This window comes from Aethalodelphis obliquidens, unplaced genomic scaffold (assembly GCF_003676395.1).
Source record: "Aethalodelphis obliquidens isolate GAN/ISIS:26980383/991018 unplaced genomic scaffold, ASM367639v1 scaffold16, whole genome shotgun sequence".
In the NCBI taxonomy this organism is placed as follows: domain Eukaryota; kingdom Metazoa; phylum Chordata; class Mammalia; order Artiodactyla; family Delphinidae; genus Aethalodelphis; species Aethalodelphis obliquidens.
Window position 1 is genome coordinate 3,592,046 of NW_020837960.1, and position 27,466 is coordinate 3,619,511.

Here is a 27,466-nt window from a genome sequence, read left to right on the forward strand (position 1 = left end):
CCTATTTCCTGCTGTTCATGCTCTTGTTTATTACAAAATTTGTGGACTTTAGTGTAGTTCACTATATTACTGAAGTACTGTAAATGATTGCATGACCAGGCTGCAGAAAATATTTTACATATATATATAATTATACCTCTGAGAAGTGTTAGAAAATAGAAACTTTAAGTAATGCTTAAAGTGTATTGATTATAGAAGTAAAAACATTGATTACCCACCATAAATTATATATAATCTAATTAGGAGAATATGCTAAACAGTATATAATATGTTAAATATTGAACAGAAAGAAATTATATGAATATATTTTCTTATGAAATATTCTAGCATGTTAATTTGTACCAAGTTCTTCTTGCTGAGTGAACACAGACTTTCTACAAGCTGTGAGAACATACCTTTTCTTGGCTCGTGACACTCATCTTCACATTTTCCATGTAAAAGAAGATGTTTCCATCCATAACTGTCCTATCAAAGGGACTAGTGGAAGTTAAAGTTTTGATCAAGAATTATAGGTGCGGAAAAAGTAGGTTTTTTCCTTTGATGAATTATAGCTGGACAGAACACTGATAAAGAACTTATAAAAAAGAGAAAAGAAGCAGAACCTACTACAGCATACTCCTGGATAAGATTATGAGCATGTTGTTATCCAAAGAACATGGAATTTCAAAAGTCTTTTGTTTAGAAACCTAGATATTTCAACAAGTATTTTCAGGCTCCACACTACTATTTTGAAGTGTTCATGGAGTTTTAGGGGTTGCCAACCCTTGCACTTGAAAAGCTGGACCTTAAACTTCTAAGTGAATACTGGCTCCTACAAAACTGAAGCAGGCCTCCAACTGAGTGGAATGGATAGGACAATTCTCTTTTTTTTTTTTTTTTTTTTTTTGCGGTACACGGGTCTCTCACCGCTGTGGCCTCTCCTGCTGCAGAGCACAGGCTCCGGACGCGCAGGCCCAGCGGCCATGGCCCACGGGCCCAGCTGCTCCGCGGCATGTAGGATCCTCCCAGACCGGGGCACGAACCCGCGTCCCCCGCATTGGCAGGCGGACTCTCAACCACTGCACCATCAGGGAAGCCCTACCCAATTCTTCTCTACTATTTAAGACTCCTCTGTAGGAATTATGATGTGCTATGAACCTGAGAAGTCGCTGCAGAAATATAGCAGGACGAGGATGGCAATGAAATGAAGGACATGCACTTTCAAGGAACAATGGCAAAGAATACAGCAACAAATTAAAACCCTGTGCACATTGCCTTACAGTAAGGACTTGTATTAGGCAAAGTCTAATAATAAACGATGGACATGATTATAATTTAAGAAAAAAATGTTATTAGGATATGGCAGATGGGGATATTAAGCTGACCTATGATAATTTGACTTTGCTGTTGTTTTTAAATAGCTATCAATCATTAGCTCTTATGACTGAAGAAAGGTGAGAGATCTAGAAATGCCAAAACAAGCTTAACACCAAATGAAAGTCTCACGTTAAGGTAGCTCACACCTACAAAACACCTCATTCATGCAGAAATGGGCAGACAACGCTTTGCTGTAAGCTTGGTGAAGTCCAAGAAAACTATCTTTTAGATACGGCAACATATACCTTGCTCAAAGATTCATTGGAAGCAGACGTAATGATATTCTAGTTGTAACATCAATTATTTCCTCAGTGAGAATCAGGGCACATAATCTGCTGTAATTGGCAGAATCAGGGACTGAACTAGAGTCTTAGAGTGGAGCAGGGGTTGCTCCTCCAAAGAGTGTTGGCTGACGGTGCTCACCAGGGTCTTCTTTCAGTCACCCAATTGTGGTAGCTCCTGTAAAATATGTCTAGATAATTTACAAATTTTAATGCTGCTCACTTATTAATTTATTTATTATTAGTTAATTATTAATTAACTATTTTCAACATCCCTTATGCTAATTAATGAATTCCTCATGAAGGTGCAGTTAGGGTCTGTTGAAGCAATTGTACTGGTCACTTCTAGAGTGTAGATGCCTGATTAGTGTTTTTCAAATGTTAACTAACCATCCCTAGATTGCTGATTCCATGTTTGAGTACTTCAGAATAAACCAACCTCCCCTAAAACAGAGATTAAAGTTCATAGACACTAATACATAAATATCAATTTGTTTGTGTTGAAAATATTAAAATTAATTAAAGGCAATCTAACAGGTGGTATATCAGTTAAAGCACAAGAGTAGGTGGTTCATTTGGAGTCATGAGAAATGAAGTAAGAATTCTACTGCCCAAGCTATTACTCTCTCATTTCCACTATGAGGTTGTGAGGTCTGTTCATATTATTTCATTCAATAAGGGCATCAGGATTGGAAGTTGTTTTTGGTCACATATTACAAAGGCAGACAAGGCCACTTTTCTGTTAATGGTGGTGATAGGAAAGACCAACTAAACCAAATCAGAGTTTAGTCAAACTTCTGGTGCAAAATGGTTTTCCCCCAATATTTCTCATTCAAAAACACATCTATAGATGTTCACATTTTTTGTTTCTGCTTCTGAACTCTGAGAGGAAGAAACTGTCATTATTATAACTCTTAATATTTTCCTCGGTGATACTATGAGTGTATAAAATAAGCATTTGAAAGTGGGGTTCTTATAACATGTAATGAAAGTAAGGTAAAAAAAAAATACCTGTAATATTGGAAGAAAAGATGAGAATTGGAAGAAGTTTAGAATTGTGGGGGAAACTCCATTTTTAAGTCACGAGGCCTGGGTTCATATTCCAGATATACTAACTGCATGAACTTAGGTTGTTCAACACGATAAAAGTAGTTTGTTTGTGTCCATAAAATGTGGTCAGTGATATTTTCTCATATATCATGTGGGGACTTGAATGAATAAGAATAAGACACATATACCTGGCAGAGCAGAGAGACCAGTTTTGATTGCTGTTTTTGATGTTAGTAATAGTGATAGTAGAGATGTTCACCTTATCCATCTGGTCTTCACTTTCCCTAATGATGGAGTGTTCATACAAATTAATTATTCTAAACCATTTTAGTACTGCCTAAATAACCCAAGATTTCTGCCAATTACATATGTGTATTTTCCTCTCCTGATTTTTTTCATTTAAAATTCTGAAAAAATGATTAAATAATCTTGCTGAGACTCCTTTTTCCAATAAATAGTGAAAAACTGAGGATGGAGAATTAACTCAGGGATATAGGAAATAAATAAAAATTATTATTATGTAGAATAGAAAAATGTTGACTTTAAAAAATCTAGTCATCATAGAGTACTATCAAATGTGTTATCCATTGCTATTGCATTTTCTTTATTTTTTGGTTGACTTTAACACAGGATAAATTGTAGCAAGTAGTTATTTCCACTAGTCCAAAAATTGGAAAAAGGAAACCGTACTGTAATTCAGACTACTGTAAAGAAAAACAAAAATATGCTGCTGGTTCATCTGTTTTAAATGACGCTTAACTTCATTGGTGTGAATCAATGAATGAGAAGAAAAATGGTAAGAAGTAAAATGTAAGTGCTTATTAAGCTGAGTAAAATGACTGGTAACATGAAAAATTGCAAAAATCGGGAACTAACTGTTTAAATGTCATTCTTCTTTAACCATGACCAGTGAACTAGAGGAATTCTAATGGTCCATTCAAACCTTATGCCTCCTAAGTTAAAAGTGGAGGATACACAGCCAGCACTGCGAAATTTATATGATTTTGTGTCTACCCTTGAAAATTAATCTATTGGTTGAGAGACATTCAGAGAAGCGGGGAGACAGACATAGAGTAAAAAATATATGGCAATTTCCAATGTATAATATACCAAAGATATTATACCATACATATCATACCACTTCAATATAATATACCAAAAATATGTTGTGCTGTTAAAATTCAGGCTTGAAAAGATAGCTAGAAATGAATAGTTCTCCTTTTTTATGTAGGACTACAATTAAGTGTTATGGGCTACTTCCAACTTTAGAGAAATGATTATCAACTTGAGGAAAGATTGGCCTGTAATCTGAGGAAGACATATGAAAATCACCTGAAGAACTCTTTCCAATCACAAACTCTCATACACCAGATTCTGATATGTCTACCTTTCCACATTAAACAATGAGAATCCCTGTTTCTTGAGCTGTGCTACTGTGGGTGTATTAGAAGACCTAGATATGTTGGAACAATGGTAACAACAAAAATGTGAGAATTTTTTCCTGAAAGATTAAATAACTCAATTCCCTCCATCATGACTAAAATTTTTCAGGCTATTATTATTTATATTTATCTATTTAACTTTGCTTATTATATTATCTGATTTTAAAAGGAAATTCTCTTTATCATAATAATTGTCCATAAGCAAACATTACTTAACAATTTTTCTAAATTTAAATCTATTGTTAAATCTGCTGGTTAACTCAAGCAACTCAACTATGAAGATGCCAAAGATGATAAGAGGGAAATTGAAGAGTCTAAGGAATGAAAGTAGAAACTCTAAAAATCCCTCAGTGGAGGAAATTATAGTCTAGTTAGAAGAAAGCTAAACAACACTGATAAGTGGGATAAAATATGGACAACGTCATAGTTTTGCTCTTGTTCCCTCCCTTCCAATCCCCATAATTTGCTTAGGGTATTGCTGCCTTTATTATCTAAAAGGTAAAAGTGTGTGCTAGCAAGAAGCCAAGTAAATGTGGATGTGGTGTTCCAGTTTGGCTGTGATGGGATCAGATAATTGCTTAGGTGATTTTAGCACCCCAAGTATTCTCCCCAGCTCCATGTGCTAAGGCACAGATAGATGATTAGAATCCAGGGAGCAGTGAGTGAGGTGATGAAAGTTTCCTTGAGGGAAACTGGAGGAATGAACAAGACATATTTGTGATGGAAATCACTTTCCCCTTGTAGGTGAGTTCCCTCATTGTGATGGTTAGTTTTATACATTAACTTGGCTAGGTTATAGTACTCAGCTATTTAATCCAGTCCTAACCTAGAGGTTACTGTCAAGGTATTTTGTAGATATGATTAACATCTACCATTAGATTAGTAAAGGAAATCAGTAAAGGAAATTATTCATTATGAAATGTGACCAAATCTTAATTAATTAAGAATTCACTCAGAAAATGAGAAAAATAAAATCATTAACTTCAGGACAGAATTTTTAAATAGCAATAAATACAATAAATAGCAAATAAATTTTATTTATTTATTGTACAATAAATAGCAAAAATATAATAAATAGCATAAAAAATAGCATAAAAATAGCATAAAAATAGCATTAAAAATATAATAAATAGCAAAAAATAATAAAGAAAAAACAAAAGTTAGAGCACATAAATTCAAGTGAATTCTCTGAAACAACAGTGACAACAATAAAATACATTATTTTATTTAAAAAAATTTTTTTAAAAGGACTAATTAAAAGTTTGAAAATGAAATTGACAAATAATACAAAAACAAAGGAAAATGAGTAAATTCTAAGAGAATGCTACAATCAATTCTATACAAAAAGAGCTGAAACCCTGAATTTGGGAGGGACAGAACTACTTTTTTTTTTTTTTTAACAAAGCAGTTATCGTAGCTAAGGGTAAGGAATTTGATAAAACTCTCCCTTTGTCTCCCTGTTCACCACAAGAACTCACAGCTCCCACTCCCAATCCCACAAAATTAAAAATTACAGAAACCTTTATAATGGATTTATATCAAACTTTCAAGAAACAGATAAATTCAATTATTTTTAAAGATCCAGAGCACATAAAAATAAGAAGCACCTTTAAAACTTTTATATAAAGCAAGTGTAACACTATGTATATACCCCAAAACATGCAAACATATACAGTAGAGTACAACAAAGAAAATCAGAACAATTTATTCATAAATACTTATGAAAAATTTCTAAATAGCATATAAGCAAACATAATCCAACAATAAATTTTAACAAGTCAAAAACAAGAAAACTAACCCAGATATTCAAAGATATTTAATGTCAAGAATTCTAAATAATTAAAAGGAGAAAAGTCACGCATGCAATCAATAGTTTATGAAATGCTAATATCAATGCCTAAAAAAGTGTATCAGAAATCAACGAAAAAGTGGTTAAAAAAAATAGATAACTACTTGTATTATGCCAGGAACAGAAAAAAATATTCAAGTATTGCTTAAAATTTATCTGCAAGTATAAGTCAGTGCAATTTTATGAAATATAATAATGAGGTGGAATTTTTTTTTTTTTTTCGATACGCGGGCCTCTCACTGCTGTGGCCTCTTCCGCTGCGGAGTACAGGCTCCTGACGCGCAGGCTCAGCGGCCATGGTTCACAGGCCTAGCCGCTCTGCGGCATGTGGGATCTTCCCGGACCGGGGCACGAACCTGTGTCCCCTGCATCGGCAGGTGGACTCCCAACCACCGCGCCACCAGGGAAGCCCTGGAATTTTTTTAAAGAGGCAAAATAATCATTGTTTTGATGAACAAACCCCAAATAATCTACATATTACTAAATTTGTTATTTTATAAAGTTATTGAAACTAATAATATATTTTAAACCCAGTAAGGTGTGAAGTTATACAATTATTTTAGTCAATAAGTACTAAGAATAATAACTAACACATATTTACTATGAGCTAATCACTTTTATAAAATTTTTTACATGTATGAAATTTAATCCTCAAAACCGTGTTATAATTATGCTCATTTAAAGGAAATAAAAATAAAATACTTATTGATAAAATTAATGAGAATGTTCAGGATTTATGTGAAAAAAAAGATGAAAACCTCTTATAGCCATGGAGGGAGAAAATATGTAATTAAATACATGGAAAGATGCACATTGTTCTTTAGAGTATAATTTGATATTTTATTATTCTTAAACATTTTTCAATTTGATGTAAGACCCAACATATAGCCAATTGTTTCTTTACAACACAAACCAGCTGATACCAAATTCCATGTAAAAATTTAGACTTGGGAAAAAAAAAAAAAACTAGTGAGAATATGTCTTTGTGTTGAAGTGATATTACCCTAGCCTGTCAGCCATTAAAATATAATGTCTTTGGAACTGAGATAATTTGGATTTGCTGTTTAATTTGAGAGAGACAGATAAATGATACAAAACAAACACCAAATCTATCTGTGCATCTATCTATAAAATTGAACATATCATAATTATAATGTTTCAAATCAAAGTCTTGGGACATTGGCTAGCCATTTGGAAAAAAAAAACTAGATTCCTATTTGTGTCACAAAAATAAATTCTATGTGAAAAATATTAGAATAGAAAAAAGAAATATGGTTGGTCCATCAACAAAAATAGCCAACAACATAGTCTTTAAAATAAATATGGAGAAGAATCAAGTTTGTAAATAAGACACAAACAGAAGCAATAAAGGAAAAGATTGATGATAAATTTGACTCATAACATTCTTAAAATGGCAAATAATTCATAAACCACATCAAAAGATAAACAGGACAAGATGTATGCAGCACAAATGATGGACAAAGAAACCTAATTCCCTTATCATAAAAGAGTATTTTTAAATCAGTAAGCAAGTGATCAAAATGACCAAAATGCAAGAGAAAAACAGACACAGCATGAAGATGCAGTTCACTGTAATAAATAAAAACAAAGATAAATGGCTTTTAAGCATATGGAAACATAATCTTGCACGTAATTAAATGCAAATTAAACAAATAATGAGATGCCATTTTTCACTTTCCACTTTGGCACAGATCAAAAATATGTGATAATATTGTGTAGGTGAGGGTATGAGGAAACAAGTCACTTCATATCTTGTCTCTGAGAGTGGAAATAGCTAAAAACTCTTGGAAAGTAATGCGAAAATTTGAAAATTCAAACATGTACACTCACCCAGAAATTACATTTCTAAGACTTTTGCAGACACGTATGTAAAGATGTATATATGCACATGTAAACTACCGCATTGTCTGTTGATAATTAAAGACTCGAGAAAAATAAACTCTGGCAATGGCAGGATGATTTAATAATTAGGGGCATACATTGACAGACTATGCAGTTATTAAAAAGACAGAGGCAATAGATTTACGTATACATTGAAAATAATCTTTAAGCTATATTTTCATGTGTGACAACAGGTTATACATCTGGAAAAATAGTCTTATGTCCCTGTGTATTCTATGCTTCTGCTAGTATACAGAAAGATCTGTGAACACACATGCACATACACACACATATACATTTACATTGTATAAGTGTGTATATTTCTGAGAGTATGCATAGTAAATGAATCAGTGTTAGTGGTTCCCTCTAAATATGGCATATAGAGAGCTCCTGGGTGAATATAGGAGGGATATTGATCTTATACAGTATTGTATTTTGTATTGTTTAGGGCTTTATTATGTTTTTACCATTTCACCATGCATTCCTTGACTATTTCAATGAAGAAACATATAAGTAAAGAATAGTGAAAAATTTTGAGCAGAAATTAAGATGGAAAACACAAGCAACTTACAAACCAATCTCACCATTCTTTTTCGTTGTGACTATTAAACCTTTCTCCATGGCTTTGATAAGAGTAGTTTTAAATCTTTTGCTTTCCATAGAAATAATGTTTGAGAGCAAAGAGATCATGGGGTTCGAAGTGCAACACGCAGTGTACAAATCACAGTTCTGTAGACGTTGTGTGATCTCAGCAAATAGTATTTAACTCTCATCCTCACTGCATCATGTTTGGTTATCTAAAATAAGATTTCAATTTTTTTAAATGTGTACTTGAAATGAAATGAATTCAGTTCTGTAAAGTTCTTAGCACTCTGTGAAATCCTGAACAATTGTCCATGGTTCTTGGGTATCCAAAGTCCTTGACTTATATGAAACTCCCTTTGCTTTGCAGTTCACATCTTTCTTTCTCCAACGTGGTGTTAATATTTCATACAATACAGACTTGTTCCTGGGGTCAATCAACCCAGAAAAGACAATTCAACTTTCCTAAATCATGGTCAGCTACTATGGTACTAATTGTTTCTTCCATGGATATAGGGGGAAAATAAAACAAACAAATAGCCACAACAATAAAACAAGTTTAAACAGGCCAATGTTTGTCAATATCACTTCTTCATTTTTCATACCCAGAGCTGGAAAGTTTTTTCTCTTTAGGAAAGCCTCTCTTCTTTAGTCATTTATCCCTTTAAACAGTAGTTTGCTTGATTTTACTTTGCTAAAAATGCTTAACTCATTACTTACTGATGCTTCTCTGCCACTATTTCAGAAACTGACCTTTGAACAAATAAAGCTAAATTTTAGCAGGAGGACATGACACTGGAAATACACAGCATGGCAGAATCAGTTAGTTTAAAGGAGCTGTATCTAACTTTTGGAATAAAACCCGAGCAAACCAAAACTTGCATCCATACAAACAAAACTGGGGTGGTGGTTAGCAGTTATATATGCAAAGAGGACTTAGGAATTTTAAATACCAAAAAAGCCTTATATGGTTCTACATCTAAATATAGATGCATGAAAGGACACTGTCCCTACAGGTCGCATTAAAAGATATTTTAGCAGGACCCATAGAGATGATTGAAGCTGAACTAAGATCTTAATTGAATCTAAGTCCTGAGTATCCTCTAAATCATACATGGTGTGAATGGAAGTTTAGGGAAATGTTTCAACAGGGACCTTAAGAAACTGAGGGAAATTTGAACTAAAGACTTTTATTTACATCTTATAGCAGGCCACTATTGACCTTTAAAAGCTTTCCATACCTCAATCCTGAAAACTGTGAATGTTATATTAAAAGGCAAAAAGGACTTTGCAGATATAACTTTAAAATAGGGAAATTATACAGGGTTGTCAGAGTAGCCCTTATACGATAGCATAAAATCTTAAAACAGAGAACTTGATCCACCTGCAGTAAAAGACAGATGCATCAGAAGAGAGAGGCAAAAGAGATGCAATAGATGGGCAAGTCAGAGAGATTGCAAGTCTGAGAAGGATTCTGAGTGTTCTTTAAGGCTCTGAGATGTACAGGTCCATAAGCAAAAGCAGTGAGAAAGCAATTTAGGGAGTAAGGAAGGCCCCTATCTGACATCAAAACAGTGGAGTTAGTACTACAACTGCAAGAAATGGTTCTGCCAACAACATGAATGACTTTAGAAGCAGGTTCTAAACTTCCATCCACACCAGAATGCAGTAGCTGACATCTTGGTTTCAGTTCTGTGAGGCCCCAAAAGAGCCCCAAATTAACTATGCCACGCCCAGACTTTCAACCCATGGAAACTGTAGAATAATAAATGGGTATTGTTTTACAGTTAATGTGGGGTAGCTGTTACAGTTGCATTAGAAAACTAATACACGTCCCTTCTAAATTAGATTCTTTGATCCCTGGAGACTCTAAACAATACCATCCTAAATCAGGAAGTTGGCTAGATGTTTATGGAGAACTCAGCGAATAGAATAGACAATAGTAAAATAATGAAATACAGGTGATTGAAGGCACAAGTATACATGATTGAAGTCTATTAAAATCTCTCATCCTTATTCCCTCTACAACCATAGTATTTCACAAATCTTAAGGGGCTGACGTATCACCAAAGAGGTTGTTACAAATTCAAGTTTCTAGGCCCTTTCCTCAAAGCTTTACATTCAGGAGGTCAAGTTTTACAGCTAATTTGGATACAAACTGCTCTCAAACTACATGTTCAGAAACACTTTTCAGAATGACTACTCTCACAATTTCTAAATATCCATTTTATTTATCATACCTGTGTGTGTGTGTGTGTGTGTGTGTGTGTGTGTGTGTGTGTGTTTAACAGACATTCATTGAGTAACTACAATTCAAAGCATTATTATGGGTTGCAGAATGATAAGTGCCGATAGAGTGCCTAACTTCAGGGAGTTTCTATCTAAGTAAAGAGCTAATTGGGTACACTAAAAAGTATAAAACATCAGGACAGCTGTAAGCACAGTAAGACACAAGACCAGTAATAGAAGTATTTGGGAGGAAAACAATTGCAAGTAAGGTCACTTACCTGCAATTGTAAGAAGTTAAACTGGCATTTAATGTTGGTTCAAATTACCCCAGGTGTAGAGGGAGAGCTAGAGCCATTGTAGAAGAAATGACATAAGCCAAAGCAGACAAGTGGAAAGAGACCACATTGTGTTCTGTGTTTGTGTTCTGTCTCTAGCTCCTCCTGGATGCCTGCCTCATAGGGCTTCCCTGGAGTAGTCAGGATGAGAAAGAGAGCTTTTCTTGTGGTGTGGAGTTCTCATTTCAAATCCCTGTTCCTCCAAAAAGTCCTTTAGTCTCCTCTCCGGGTCTTATTGGCTTTGGGGTATATTTCTATTTCTAAAGTTCTCTGTTGTATCCACCTACTTAATATTCATGTGTGTATTGTTTTAAAAGACCAGGACCAGGGTCATGAAAATGAATTTAAAGACAGAACAAAAAGCTTTTAGAAAAGAGGAAGGTGAAGAAATACAATCTAATTCTTGTTTAGCTATAGTTGTTAACATGAATCTTTAAAAATATAACCACAGGGTCATGTGTAGGCCATGGTGCTATTATGTGAATGTGTTAATAAATCATAAGAAATTTATTCTTAAATTTATTATTTAAATTATTTTACATTTCCCACTATTTAACATTGGAATAGACTCAGCTCTTCATTTTTTCTGCATCTATGCAAATTCAACAGTTATCCTCCTCTTTCTCATGGACTTTCTTTTTTTTCTGGGAAACTAGTCAGAAAGCTCATTCGACTAACAAATGATGTCAGGCTTCACCATTCAGTCCAACTCACATTTTCAGCCTCGACTTAGGTGACACAGGCGCGTTGCTCATTGCATGAATCACTGCCCTTACATTTTCTTTTCATTGCATACGCCATGTTATAAGGAAACATAATAATCCATTTAAACACATTGACAAGAATATTCAGGTTGTTTCAGTGTTATCTTTTCCTTTGCAGTGACCCGCAGATGTCTTTTTTATTCTGGTGCTCTCCACATTTCGAGTAGGGATAAGAAAATGCATTTTATAGTGGCCAAACAGAGAGCTTTTCTGCATTGGCTGATTCTGATTTTTGAGCTAAGTATGGGGATTCAATTGTATTTATTCATACAATATCATTTAAAGCTTATATTGGAGATGCAAAGGTTTGCTGAACATCAATAGGTGTAAGAAAACCAAGCTAAACAGCATAAATTATATTTTCTGTAAATTATGTGTAGGTTTGAAATTAAGTTAAAATAGCCCGTTGAAATAACAGTAGTAAGTTATAAACACTCACTCTTAGAGAAAAAGCCATTTTCTTAACCTAAAATGTATCCAAGTTTCTTCCAAGTTGAAAATTCCAGTATTAATTCTAAGTTTCCTTCTTTGAGAATAAAAGTCACTTCATATAATTTACTCTTGTGTTCCACTGGGGCACCCGTATCTTTAATGCTGAAATTCACTTTTCTTTGCTACTTCACTCTATTTCCCTATTACAGATTTCATTTTCTGATGTCTGCATATCTAGTTTGCAAGAAGATTGTATGGAGTCTCAATATTCAATTTATATGTAATAATAGCACCATTTGTATCAAATGCCATTTTATTTTGTGGACTTTTTTCTTTTCTCCATTTTTGACAGACACAATGAAAATCAATTCCATTTCAGAGGTCCGGTCATTTTGAAGTGTATCTTTTTTATTCCTATAATGTCAAATACCTGCTTAATAATGCTTTAAATATTTTAGATATTAGACATTTGCCTTAAGTCAGATATTGGATGATAGTCTGCTGCTGTCATAATATTTTATTCTAATTTTAAACTCTTTGGTTTTATACTTTAAAGGGAAACTATATACCTCTTTTTTCTTTGCTTATTATTGCATTAATTTATACCAATAGATATGCTATAATGTGTTACATCTTTTTTTTTTTTTTTTAAGAATCATTTACCACCCAAACATCTAAGCAACAAGCACTTTTGTATGCCTTCTATAGGCAGAGTATAACCTGTCTCTGCTGATTGGATGAATATAAAGAGAAGATGCAGGCTATACATTGAGTTGAACTGACCTTACCTTTTGGAAATATAGTCATTAGATATAGGTGTTATTTCCTTCTTACTTATTTTGTATTCTTACTTTGTCTTGAGTCAATTTAAATGACCCAAAATTGAAACATTCTTCTGGCACTATCATTTAAAGCATATAGATGTTTTACAAGAACCTTTTGAAGAGAATAGAAAAAGCTGACTTTGGGAGGAAGTTCTGCATCTATGTCCTCATGCATTCTGTATTTCCTAAGAAGGACATTACCACAAAAGAGCATGAAGTTGTTAAAAATTCTCAACTAGGTTTGCCTTGCTGTCATGGCAAAGGAGTGTGAAACTTTACCCTGTTTTAGAGAGAATATATCCCTTAACCAGTGTATAAAAATAATTCTGGGTTCAACAGAATACTCATTTATATTTTAAGTACATCTGTTTAGAATTAAGAATGAGATACCATTTCTAATATTAATCCCAACAGAGAAATATGTCCAAGTTCAAAACATCCATATGTCACATGTTTCATGGCATAATGAGAAGTATATATATATGGGCATAGAATAGGGTATCTTCACACGTGACTCAAGCTCAGGTATCAGGAATTTCTAACAGATAGCAGAATATTTCAAGCACCTATCTCAAAGCTGGTGAAAAATATAGAGACTATGCCCATTGAAGGTGATGGTACACATTAAGTTGACCTAAATGAGATGGGATAAAAGGCAAACCTACATTTATATTTTATAAATATTATCTTTTGGAGAATCACATCCTGGATGTCATTACATTTAAGCTGAAGGAAAGATTTTGCTGATTTAATTCAATATCTACCCTTTAGAACTGTCCAAAGAGCAAATGATAACCTCATACTGGCATTTTATCCTCTGATGACAAAATATATAAACTAACTAGAAATGTAAGTCTTATATTTTTCCTCCTCTAGCCTACCAAAGTGGTCAAAAGGGATTAGTACAACAACCAATATATAAACAAGAAACTTTTGTAAGATAATTTATATTTATGAAATTTTTTCACATATAAACTTTTTTGCTTCTCCCGTTGCGGAGTACAGGCTCTGGACGCGCAGGCTCAGCGGCCATGGCTCACGGGCCCAGCCGCTCGGCAGCATGTGAGATCTTCCCAGACCGAGGCATGAACCCGTGTCCTCTGAATCGGCAGGCGGACTCTCAACCACTGCGCCACCAGGGAAGCCCCACATATAAACTTTTGGCTTATCAAAAGAACTCCATAAACCTGTTGGGGGGTGTCATGATTATTCTCCTCACTTTGAAGATAGAAAATGGAATTATCATGTTACATAACTTGTAACTTAGTAATGAGTACAGTCAGAACTGTAAAGAGTACAGGTTAGTAATGAGTGCAGTCAGAACTCACTTTAAGCCTTCTGAGACCATTACAAAACCCTAATTTGTCTAGAAAAATAGAAAAATGAGATTTCTGAAAACCTCTAGATTATACAGTTTGGGAACATAGATTCTTATCTTTGTATGGAACTCATTAAAATTAATCAAGTGTTATTTCACCAAGTTCTTATTGTGAGAAGTCTGTCTCATGCGTTAATGCTGAGTACTTACATAAAAAGAGCAACTCATTTACGCCTTATGTAATATAAAAGCAGCTGCCTCTGAGATTTGTAAAATTAGAATACATAGTACTCTCAATATGTTAAGGCTCTTAACATATGAGGAAAGAGAGCATCTATATTTTCCTGAAAGTATTTAACTATTCTTTAATCCCTAAAGGTTGGCCAATTAGGATTGCCATTGAGAAAGGGGAACTATTTCTTTTCCATCCACATATCTTGTGTATTCCAGGCCAACAGGCATTGTTCTTGTTGTTGTCATTGCCAGTGAGTGAATGGAGGGCTGGAGGGCTAACTATTCTTGAGAGGGAAAAGCAAATGTCTCAGTAAGAAAAAACAACCTCAATCCTTGTGGCTCTATTTTGTTAAGGTTAATCTGTCTCTTACTTTTCTCTCTAGGTAAGTTTTATTCTCTAATTCTTTGCCATTCTCGAAATGAAGATTTGGTTTATTTATATCTAATGCTAGAGATGCAACAGGCATAGCTCAGCAAAGTGCTAGAGGAAACAAGGCGTGATCTTCTCTGGCTTATGTAAATGGATGGTTTGACTCAGGCCATTACTACTGTGACATTAGTGACTACTTCAACAAGCCTCTGGAGGACAGAGCCTGAATTGTTCCTTCAAGAATTTACTTGGCACAAGCAATTGCCTGCATTTAAAATAGCTTGTCCTATTAATTGGATATTACCCAAAAGCTTCCTCTATTATGGAAAGAGTGAGATTTTCTCTTAATGTTAGATTTTTGTTCTAAACTGTATTTGCATAAACAGGGCTGGCTCTAGGAAATTGCTAATGAGCCTTTGGATACAGTCATCTGAATGTTTTCTAAATTTTCTTTGCTGACTTAGAAACCACATACTACCCAATTAAAGAAGTGTGCAAAACATGGCCCATAGACAAATTGCCCATTTCAGGTGGCAGACCTTATTATTGGGAAAGAAAAACCAAAGAGAAAAACAGACTAAGGGGTGAACTGCTCAGTAATCTTGTCATGCACCTCATGCCACACATTCATTAGAGCACCAGATATTTTAAAGCTGAACACGTAGATTGCTACTCACTGGTAGATATTGGTTAGTGAATGAGAATCCTTGCAGTCTCTGAAGTGGTTTGAGCAATGAAAAACTCCAGTGGGCTAAATGATTACAGATAAAGCAGAAGTTCGTGGATTCAACGTCATGCCCATGATCATTTGGATCTTTTTCACTTTATGGTATCAGAGCCTTGGAAATAATTTTTGTGAGCATTTGTTAAGACATCTGAGTTCTCCAGACATGTTGTGACTTCTGAAATTAAAAATGGCTGAGCAATGTCTCCTGCAATATTTATGGCAAATGTGTGTTTAGAACACTGATTATAAAAATGATTTTGTGGTATTTTCTTCATCTCTAAAATCTCCTTGCAGTACCAGATAATATCATCTGATGGGAATTTGCCTGCATGCTCTATTATTGATTCCTTTGTTTCCCATAACTCTGGGTTTGTTTATAAATGGGAAATGAATACAAGGATTTATCATTCAAGAGCTCCCCCACCTTACTGGAGATCTCAATAATTCCATCTCACTGACCTCTTTCTTTTTTCTTTCTGAGTTGAGAAAAATATTGTAAATGACATTAATTACATGAAATCATGTGTATATACATATACATATATATCAATTACATATATCAAATACATATATATATATACACACATATATAATTCAGAGCTGATGTAAGCATTTGTAGTGCTAACCCCCAACTCAATCCAAATTATATCAATTGTCCATCAGTGCATTTAGTAATTGGTAGATCAGAGCAATCATAATGATTATCTGCAAACAATAAGCAGTATGGCTTCCCTTGTGTGTAATAGCTGACAACCAGCCTAGGACACAACCAAGAAAGAATTAAATTTAAGGGATTTGTAAAAAATCATTATCATAAGAAATTATTATTTATGTAATATCACTAAAACCTTGATTAACAGTAGATTAAGTATAAAAAGCAAAACATTAATGATTCCTAGTGGTGTGCAGTGTACCAAAAGGGATAAAGGTAATATGTGTGGCAAATGCCAATTAGACTAGAATCTAAGAACCTGAGTTCTAGTTCCTTCTCTGACACTACTTGCCTTGGGAATATCAGCGTATAATTTACCCACTGTGGATTTGGTTTCCTTAATGAAATTGAAGTACAGCAGCTGTAAATGTGGTGGCATCTTAGATATTGAATCTATTGTTCACAGCTTTAAAATTCTGTATAAAATTTTAAAAATTCCAACTACTCTTTGATTGAAGTAATAAGACAAAGGGAATGCATAAATCCCAACATAAGCAAAGAGCTTGTTAATAATCAAATATGTGCAGGAAGCTGTGGCGCTAGAGCACCTTGTGCAGGAAACGGGAGGGTGTTTTACTGTGAAGCTCTGAGGGACCAAGCAGCAGCAGATCCCAGAAAGAACTTACAAAAATATGTTCTCAAAGGTTAGTTACCCATCCTGAATTGTAAATGTCGGAGGTCCAAGATGTAACAGGAAACTTTCTGCCCAGGAAATGTAGACGATGAAGACATGTGAAGTATGTTTCTGGTAGGTTTCCAGTGGAAGAGACTGGGGAGGAGACCTGGGATAGAAAATATCAGAATTTTTAGTAAAATGACATGTCTTAAGTGCATATCATTTACCTTGGAGTCCAGCAAAAGTTGGTTACAGTAGTCAGTGGGAACTTGGGCTTCACAGGCAGGGACAGAAGGCTTCCTGAACCTATCTGTCTTCAAAAAGACAAAATGGGGCTTCCCTGGTGGCGCAGTGGTTGAGAGTCTGCCTGCCGATATAGGGGACACGGGTTCGTGTCCCGGTCTGGGAAGATCCCACATGCTGCAGAGCGGCTAGGCCCGTGAGCCATGGCCGCTGAGCCTGCACATCCGGAGCCTGTGCTCCACAACGGGAGAGGCCACAACAGTGAGAGGCCTGTGTACCACAAAAAAAAAAAAAAAAAGACAAAATGAAAACCGATAGAGGGACCATATTTTGATAAGACATTTGTTCATCTAGGCAACAGAAGAGGTAGCCTTTGAGATGGAAAACCTGGAGGGCAATCTTGGATGCCATCACCCTCACCACCAGCCAAGAAGAAAAATAAAAACAAACCAAACAGTGCAACTGGTTCAAAAAAGCCTGATTCCTTCAACTATTGGTAACTAAAAGGGATCCAGCACAACAATACTATAATAAAAGTTGTGGGGAAGAACAGTAAAACTTACTAAGAGAGGACAAGCACTGATTGGCAAATACGTTGTTGCATATTAGAAGAAAATTTTAACTGAGGATTCCACCATGAATTATACATAGGAAAGAAAAAGACAAAATTCAAATACAACAACTCAGGGAAGATATGGCTCGAACCTGAGAGAAGCAGAGTAAGGGAACTGGCAAAATTATGACCTAGCAAAATACAGGAAAGGAAGTGAAGGAAACTTAAGAATAGATGAAATTGAGTGAAGAGAAATGAGGAATCCCCCCTCCCAAAACAATACATGCACACACACACACACACACACACAAATAATCAAGGAGTAAGGGAGGAGTTAGAAAATGAGAGAAGACAGTGAAAAAAGAATGTATCACACCAATGAAACAGAATGAATGTTTCAAAATATAGTAATAACAGGAACCCTTTAATCTACATATTGAAAGTTCCACTGTATACCAGGGGAAATGAAATACAATGGTTAATAGTAAGATATATCCTAATAGAGTTATTGGAATTTTAAACTAAACATTTTGGCAGAAGAGGCAAAAAATCAAGTCACTTGTAAAGTGAAAAAAAAAAAAAAGAAAGAGAGCTTTTCCTCAGGCGGCTCTAGCCAATTATTCAACTCTAAAAGACACTGGGCTTAAAATATTCTTAAGAAGATAAAGGTTGAGCCAAAGATTTTATATCCAACCAAGATCTTTCAATTATAAAAGCTACAGAAAAATAGTTTTGTTTTTTGGTTTTTTTTCCCCAAGAATCTCCTGAGGAATCTAATAGAGAATGAATTCAGCCTACCAAGAGTTAGGGTTGAAAATTTAGCCAAAGCCACAAGAGCAAGCAATAAATATATTGAACAATAAAACTAAGTTCTAAAGGAAAATGTAGACCAGAGTGGCAAAATACAGTATAAACATGATTAAACAACTAAAAATATTGAGAAGGGCATGAGGGGAAAGGTTGAGAACTTACAGGTTGCCTCATGTGTTACAGCTATAAGCCAAAACATAACATAAACCTGATAAATCAATTAGTAGAAGTAGAAGTGTATTTGACTGTACACAGTTGAACACTAAGAAAGAGTATATCATAGGTAAAATCTTTGAATATAAGAGAATGATAGAAAAGAGAAGAAAAGGACAGAAAGATATTATTATTTTTCATAGGTTGAAACTAATAGTTACTCTATACAGAAATACAGAACTAAGGCATGATATAAAGGTAATCTCTGGAACAATCATTGAAACTTTGTAAATATTAGAAAATGCAGCAAACAGGGAGAAAACAGAGAAAATACATTTAAAAAGGAAAAAACCTGCAAACATATATAAACATAAAATAATTAGCAAAAATAAGATCAGACATATTCTTCTCATCAATACATGTAAGTGATTATAACTGATCTATTAAAGGAAATGAGAAAAGACTTCAGTTTATATTACAAAGCAAAAACTAAAGCTATGAAGTATAAAAGTGCTTTACCAAAAACGTTATATAAATCTTGAAAAAATTGAACAATGTTGTTTTAAGTACATGCTTCCAGCTAAAAAGCAACAAAGATGACAAATAAAGGCACTTTATAACATACAATGAGGAAAATAATTTTGAAAATCTATATACCAGATTACATGGCAGCAACTTGGTCAAGCAAGAAATACAGGAGGCAGAGGGAAAATTAACAAGAAATATGAAGCTTTAATAAATCTCTCTAATTTCAAAATAAATTATGTGAGACAAAATAAACCAGAATATATTAAACCTTAGTACTATAATTTATAAAGGTATCTGGTTAATCTTTATTTAACTTCATTATCCTATAAATCAGGAACACACTTTTTTTGAATTCCATGGGATATGTATATAAAATAGATAATATATTGTGTGTGTGCGTGTGCGTGTGCGTGTGTGTGTGTGGAGAGAGATAGAGAGATTTTAAAGAATTTTCTCATGTGATTGTGGAGGCTGACATGAGCAAAATCTGCAGTAAATACAGGCAGGCTGCAGACCCAAGATGAGCAGATCTTGCAGCTTGAGTCCAAAGGCATCGAAGGCAGAATTATCTCTCCCTCAGGGGATTCAGTCTGTTTTCACTTAAAGTCTTCAACTGATTGGATGAAGCACACACATATTATGAAGGGGGATCTCAAAGTCTAGTTATTTAAATGCTAATCTCATCTAAAAAAAAATACCTCACAGCAAAACCTAGACTAGCGTTTGACCAAATATCTGAGGACTGTGGCCTAGCCAAGTTGACACATAAAATTAACCATTAAATTTAGATGTGTGTGTGTGTGTGTGTGTGTGTGTGTGTGTGTGTGTGTGTGTGTGAGAAGTATGACATAAATGTTTTTTAATGCTACAAATTTTTTGGTAAAATCATTTGCTGATGTTACACCATTCCATAAAAATAGGTACTTCAAAATATATTGACAGGTGTCTCTGTTGTTAGACTTGGTGGCATCTGTTCCTATCATCCCAGTATATTTTCCCTCCTTCTTCCTTTCAATATTAGAACCATTGTACCACCAAGTTTAAATGGGTACATGGCTACTTACTTTAAAAACTAAATTTTACAGTAACCCTTGTAGCTAGTTATCTCGAGGACATTTAGTTTTGCCAATTAGATACAAATGGAAAGAGTGTATGCACCTTCCAATCTGCATCTTTAAAAATGCAGTTACTCACTGTTCCTGCTTTTTCTTCCCACTTTCCTCAGTCTGGGTGCCAGAAGTGGGAGTGACTCAACTAGAAACAGAAATTCCATGTGGAGATGGAAGCAAAATAAAATGGAAAGAACCAATGTCTCAGAATAACTTCATGGTACAGAGCTATCCCACTCTCTCCTAGATCAGCCAGATGCTTATGCAGAATATGAGTAAACTTTCTTGTCTAAACTATATCTGGAGTTTCTTTACTATTGTAGCGTAGTCTTTATTCCAGTAATAAACAGTACACTTTTTACCAAAATTTCCATTTTATAAGTAACGCTGTGATGCATATGTCATAATTTTTTTCTGTATTTTTGATATTTAAGAACTTCTATTTATAAATTGCTTTATGAAAAGATTGGATCCACTTGTACTGCCACCTTCTGTTTCTAATAATAGTGATATCATTGAAACCTAATTCCATGAGACTCCTTTATGACCTGAGAGAGATCAAAGCTATCTTCTCTTTGTGTTTAATCAGACTTTTTACATATTCTGTTCACTCTGCTTCTTTTCCTTAACTCTTAGAATTATTTAAGTATAGGAAATACCACTGAAGTTGAAAGGGCTGGGAAAGAAAAACTGCATTTGGTTTTCCTTCAGGGCTTAGAGGAAGAAAATAATCATCTTCATTACATGGTAGTTTTCATCTTTAACCTGACTTTCAGTAATTAAAACCTCTAATTACATTAATTAAAAGGCTACTCTAAGATTAATTGTATTTGGAGGGGAAAGTATTAAGGAGAATTTCTTTTGGATTTTCCTTTGATTTCAAATGTTTCTTACTGTTGACTCAGTTCAAATGGCCCTCCATGTGCTTCTCTGATTACTGTTCTTTCCATTTCGGATAAAGGGAAGCTCAAAGCCCATCTGGAGCTTTTATCTTTAAGCCCTCCACCCACCTCCTTCACCCTGTGTTGCTTTGACCTATAGTCAATTGGACAATTCCATTATTGTGAAAATGCCCTGTTGAGAATTTATAATTTAACCCTATTTTAATTTTGTTTATATGAATATTTTTCATAAGTTTTTAGAGACCAAGATTTCTGACAGCAGCCACGCTCCCACAAATGTAACAGTGACTCAAGTGGTGAAGATGAATCCCCGGCAAACACTGATCACAGCATCTCTTAGCTGGTGGCTTGGGGAGCTCCAAGCCTGCTTTCCCTTGGCCTGTATTGCTCTCAAGGAGCCAGCAGGTTCCCAGACATTTGTTCAGGCCCAAACTGTCATGACTGAGACAATTAATGTGGTAATGAGTGTCTGGCATCCAAAGTATTATTTCCTGCAGGGTTTGTCACATATTTCAGAGAACATTGGGAGCAAGCAAAATTCTGCTTTGTCCCTTTCCATCCCCAAATTGTTGGCCCTTGAAAATCTCATACATTAACTGCATACCAGGGGAACAGACAGACAAAACAGGGGGAGAAGGGAGCACTTGACATTTCCGAGATGGAAGATGAACTCGTGAAAGTGGGGTGATACCGAGAAAAGAAGTCAAAGAGAATGTTAAAAATAATTGTTTTCTCTACTGCCAACTTTTGCAAACTAACATTTCTTTAATTCAGATTAACTCTAAATTTCAACACATATTTATGGGAGACTAACCTTCATCCTGAGAATCAGAGGGTCTCACCTTTTCTGTACACATGAAACTGCATCATCACGTTGAAGAAGAGTGCACAAGACTGAGAATAGATCTCTGGCAAATTTCTGACACAAACTTACAGTTTTCTAGGCATCTATGTCTCTGTAACTGAACTCGATTTTAAGATAGGGAAGTGTTTCATTTAAATTGTGAGGTGAGAAAAATTACGGAAGGTTCACTGCTATAAAATTTCCTGAAGCAAATCTGCAGAATGTCTTTTCCTCTGATGGGGTTTCAGTGCCATGTGTAATAACTATTCTCTGAAACAAATACAGCAGACTCATCAATGTGATACATCTTTTAATTACTAAATTAACTAAACATTGATGATGGAAATCAGAAAACAATAGATAATGCTTGGGGAAGTAGCATAGTTTGTTAGGGCCATTTTCATCCCTTTTTAGCATTTGGGATATTTTGTAATGAAGCCAAGAGTGTCCATGTCAGGTTTAATATTCTAAGGCTCTATGACCTGCATGATGTAGCAGATTCTCCAAAAGTAGATAACTGTTCTCGTTCATATGTATCTTCCCATTATGTATTACCCCATGGGACATCTGGGGTATCCACAGGTAACCCACAATCTTTCACTCTCTACATCCCTTAGCCTCTTACACACAGACCTACAAGGAATAGAGTATCACCATTTGAAAATAAATTTTTCATACTATTCATAAAAATATAATTAACTTACTGAGATCGTGAAAGGGAGAGAGAAAAAGAGCAGAAAGATAGAATGGGGCGACATAGTAATAGTGTTTGGGTAATCTACTGCTGCCTAAAAGCTACCTCCCAACTGTGGCTTGAATAATAGCACCATGCTCAGATCTCTCATCAGTGACAGTCAGACTGCTGGGGCGGGAATCATCATGTATCTGGTTATGGACTGGAAACATCAAACAGCTAGAGGATGGAGCACCAGCCTTCCGTGGTCTCTCAAGCTCTATGTTATTTCTACAGCATGGTGGCTTAGGGACTTCTTCCATGACTACTCAGAGCTCAAAATGCATGTGTCCCAAAAGAGAGAGAGAGTCAGAAGGGAACTTTACCTCAATGTATGAATTAATCTTAGAAAGCACACCACACAGGGAACATATGTATATATATAACTGATTCACTTTGTTATAAAGCAGAAACGAACACACCATTGTAAAGCAATTATACCCCAATAAAGATGTTAAAAAAAAAGAAAGCACACCACACAGCAACTTCCAACACGTTCTATTTGTTAGAAGTGAGTTATTAAGGCCAATCCATATTGGGGAGAGGATTAAACTCCACAAAAAGTAGAACGGGTTGTCAAAGAATTATCAGATGTATCTAAAAACCACCACAAATAAAAATGTCATTTATTTTCTATTTCTAACATTAATCCTCACAATAACAATACATTAATGATAATATCTATACTTTTTCAGATGCTTAGTACATGCAAGGCATATTAAGGATATCATCTGCAATATATACTCTAAAGTAGCTACATTAAAAAAAAGTAGCTACATTATTATTCTCAATTTAAAGATGAAGACTGACATTTAGAGAGGTTCATAATGTGCCCACGGTCCTACTGCTGGTAGAGGTGAGAAATAATTTCTACCAGGACCTTCATACCCCAAAGGACTCTCTCTTCAGCAGTACCCTCTACCCACTACACCAACTTACATATCCTTTAACTTGATATTCTACATAATATTGATGCATGGGGCAGGCATTCTACATGATTTTGCTTGTTCTTTGGTTATATCATTTTACATATTGCTAATCTATAAATAAAATATTTACATTGAATGAAAATGTTGTTATGGATATAAGAGTTGTCACTGCTGTTCGTGAACTCATGACACATTCTCAGAGAAAGCAGTGGATAGTAAAAGAAATTAACTTGTAAAACCACTAATTTATGTTGATACAGAGTGAAACTGAAAATAAGGAGGTATTTGTAGCTGATAGGTAACACCCGGAAAAACTGCTGAGTGGTTCTCTCTTAATGGGAACATTCTGAAGTATTGTATGACAGATGACAGTGTTGTTCACTATTATTACCTCTTCTTCAGCAGGAGTTATTAAAAGAGCCTCTAAGCCAAGTTGCTTAAATCATCAATAACATTCATGTAAACACCCACCACAGTATAACCAGATATATCACTCTGGGGAAGCTCGACAACTGACTCGGAGCAAACAGTGTGTTAAAACTAGCCATGAATATATCTTGCATAATAATGTAAGAATCAAATATACTATATACCAGTCCTAGAGGTTTGAAATGATGTGTATGTGTATGATGATGACTTCATTTTAATGACTTATGCACTAATAAAGGATAATAAGAAAGATCAGTCATGGCACTTAAGCAATTCTTAAGTATTCTTCATTTTACTGTTTCATGATATTTTACCTTCAAGCTATAGAATGTCAACCAAAGTTTGTAAATCTAGTAATAAAGAACTATTCACAGTCAATTTTATACATTCTTAAAGGATCTGAGAAGCTGAATATGAAAAACATACACTGCACATTTTAGTCTAATTTTATATTAACTACTTTACATTTCCCACATGTTCTGGATTACCACCTTCACACTTAGATTTGAAAATTACCTGTACCTTCAATTCATAGATATTTAAAGATAGAGTGTTAGCTTTTGGTTATTAAAACATGAGTTTTGAAAAATTAGATTGACTCGGCATGAATGAGGGATTTTAAGCTAAGAATTCAATGGATAAACTCAGTCTTTGTTACTCAGTGTGTAATACTTAGGGCAAGTCTCTAAATCACTTAGTGGTTCGAGTTCATATTTAAAGATTGTACTATTAGAGATTGTATTTCAAATGTACTTTTCTCTAGAATGCCTTATACATGATATGCAAGATTATCTTTGAATCCTGGAGGAAGAAGGAGCATCATCACTCTGTAAATTGGGAAATGAGACATACTCAATGTATATGACTTATCACAGAGTCAGTTAATAAAACATTTCCTGGACGTCATTCTCCTCCCCCACCCCAACAAAAGTACGTCTACTGACCCTCAATCTGGATTTCTGTTTATTATATCATTTCCATTAATGGAAATCAGAAACACAATACCAGGAATTGTTCCTCAGGGCACCAAGATTGACTCTTTTACTGTACCAAATATCCAAAGAGGAAAATTAAGGATCTGTGTATTTTTGATACCACTTCTAGCAGGGGTGACATGTAAGCCTTCTTTACAACCATCCTTCTTCCGCATAAAAAGAGACGAGACAAAAGGAACTCTTTTTTTAGAGGCATTAGGGTTAGAATTAGACTACCAAGTTCTAATCACATGGGAAAAAAATGCCTAAAACTCTTTTTTATTCTTAGATACTCCACCATAAACATTATAAAACCATTTATTGAACATTATAAAACAAAATTAGATACTCCACAAATTCAGGGTGAATACACTATTTCATCTTTTTCTCCCAGTTACTCCCTATACACTGATATGTCTTACTATCATAAACTTCACTTTTTGCAAGTAATACTTCCCACTCAAAAATTATCCATAGACTCAAAGTTCTTGTTTATTCTAACAGAAGTTAGAATTTTGCATCCAAAGTCCAAATGTCTTTTTCTTCAATTTTGCCACTGTGATCTAAACCAACATCATTTTTCTCTTGAAACAGCAACATAAATTATTTACCTGAAGTCCCTCTTGTCTGTTCAACACAAAGCACCCACCATGATAGTTGTTTAATGTAAATCAGATCATATATTTCCACTTCTAAAAAAATTCCATGGCTTTCCACTGCACATGCAAGAAAATTCAAACTCTTTAGCATGGGTATAAGAGTCTCATTATATGACCCTTGCCTACCTCTCCAAGTTCATCCCCTACTATTCTTTGCTGATAGACCATGAGTCAACAACATTAAACTTCTTTCTGTTCCTTCAATACCCCAATATTGTTTGTGCCTTTAGAACTTTTGAACTTAGTGCTTATTCTTGATAGAAACCTAGGTCCAAGAATGCTAATTGTGGCTTCTTTATATCACTCAATATAACATGCACACTTTCCTTCCCCACAAACCCAGCCATTTTCCACTATATCAGTTAATTTTTATATTGTTTTGACAGTTATCATTAAGATAAATTTTTGCTTCTCATTTATTTATTCCCCTATTACTTCTGTCCTTATTACTAGAACCTAAGTTCCTGAGAGTCAGTTTTCTAGATTGCTAGAATATGGAAAAATGTCTGGCACATAGCAGGTTTTTGTTAAATGTTTGATGAGTAAATCTTTAGTGAATTTTTAAATAAATTTGAGACATAAAGTGCCTGACGAAAATCTGCCTCCTTCACCACTGCTGTTGCTTCATGTTGTCACTAAAGTTAGATGCAGGAGACCAGACAGGTAGACCAAGGACTACTGACTAAAACAAATGACAAGAAAAGACCAATAAGTCCTCAAGAGTCAAGATGCTGGAGGAACAAAGCATAGCTTGGGCTGCTGATGTTATAGGAAGAATAGTCTCCTCAGGACTCACTGAAGATGCTGGAAATTCAGCTAGGCCTGGGCTGTGAATAGTTTTCACTTTTTATCCTGACTAGATAGAACTTTGCCACTAAGGTCTGTTTCTACCAGCTTTCTTAGGTATTGTATTGCTTCACCTTAATTATTCTTTAAGCACTCACAGTGTTTGAGTGTGTGTATTATTTTAAAGGAGGAATTTGATCTTTCTGCTGAGTTTTTGCACCAGATGAGGCTTACTTCTTCAAAAGGACTCTCCTCCCTTCCTGCATGTCCAGCAAACAACTCCCATCATCTGACTTTCTGGACAAACATCTCTGATTTTTGTGAATACAAATGTAGTTCTAAGCCACCAGAAACAACAAATAGCAGTAATAATAACAGCAGTTAATAACAAGAACTAACAGTTATGGTGTGTCTAATATGTGCTTGACACTATGCTGAACACTTAAGCATTATGAAGTGATATTACTATTCCAATATTATAAATGGAGAAACTCTTTGTGTATCAGCCAAAGTGATTTTTTTAAATTGGAATTCTTACCATGTAACTTTCTAGCTTAGAACTCTTAGATAACTTTTCAGTGTTCTTGGAATAAAGGGAAAACTCCCTTAATGCAGCCCCAAAGGCCCTACAGGTCCCATCTTTCCCTCTAGCTTCATCTCACATCCCAACCCTCTTCACTCTCTGTATTCCAGACACATTGGCATCCTTCATAGTTAGCATGTTTCCTCATAACCAAGGGAACTTTGCACAGGCTATTCTCTTTCCTTGGAACCTTTTTTCTTCCTCTCTT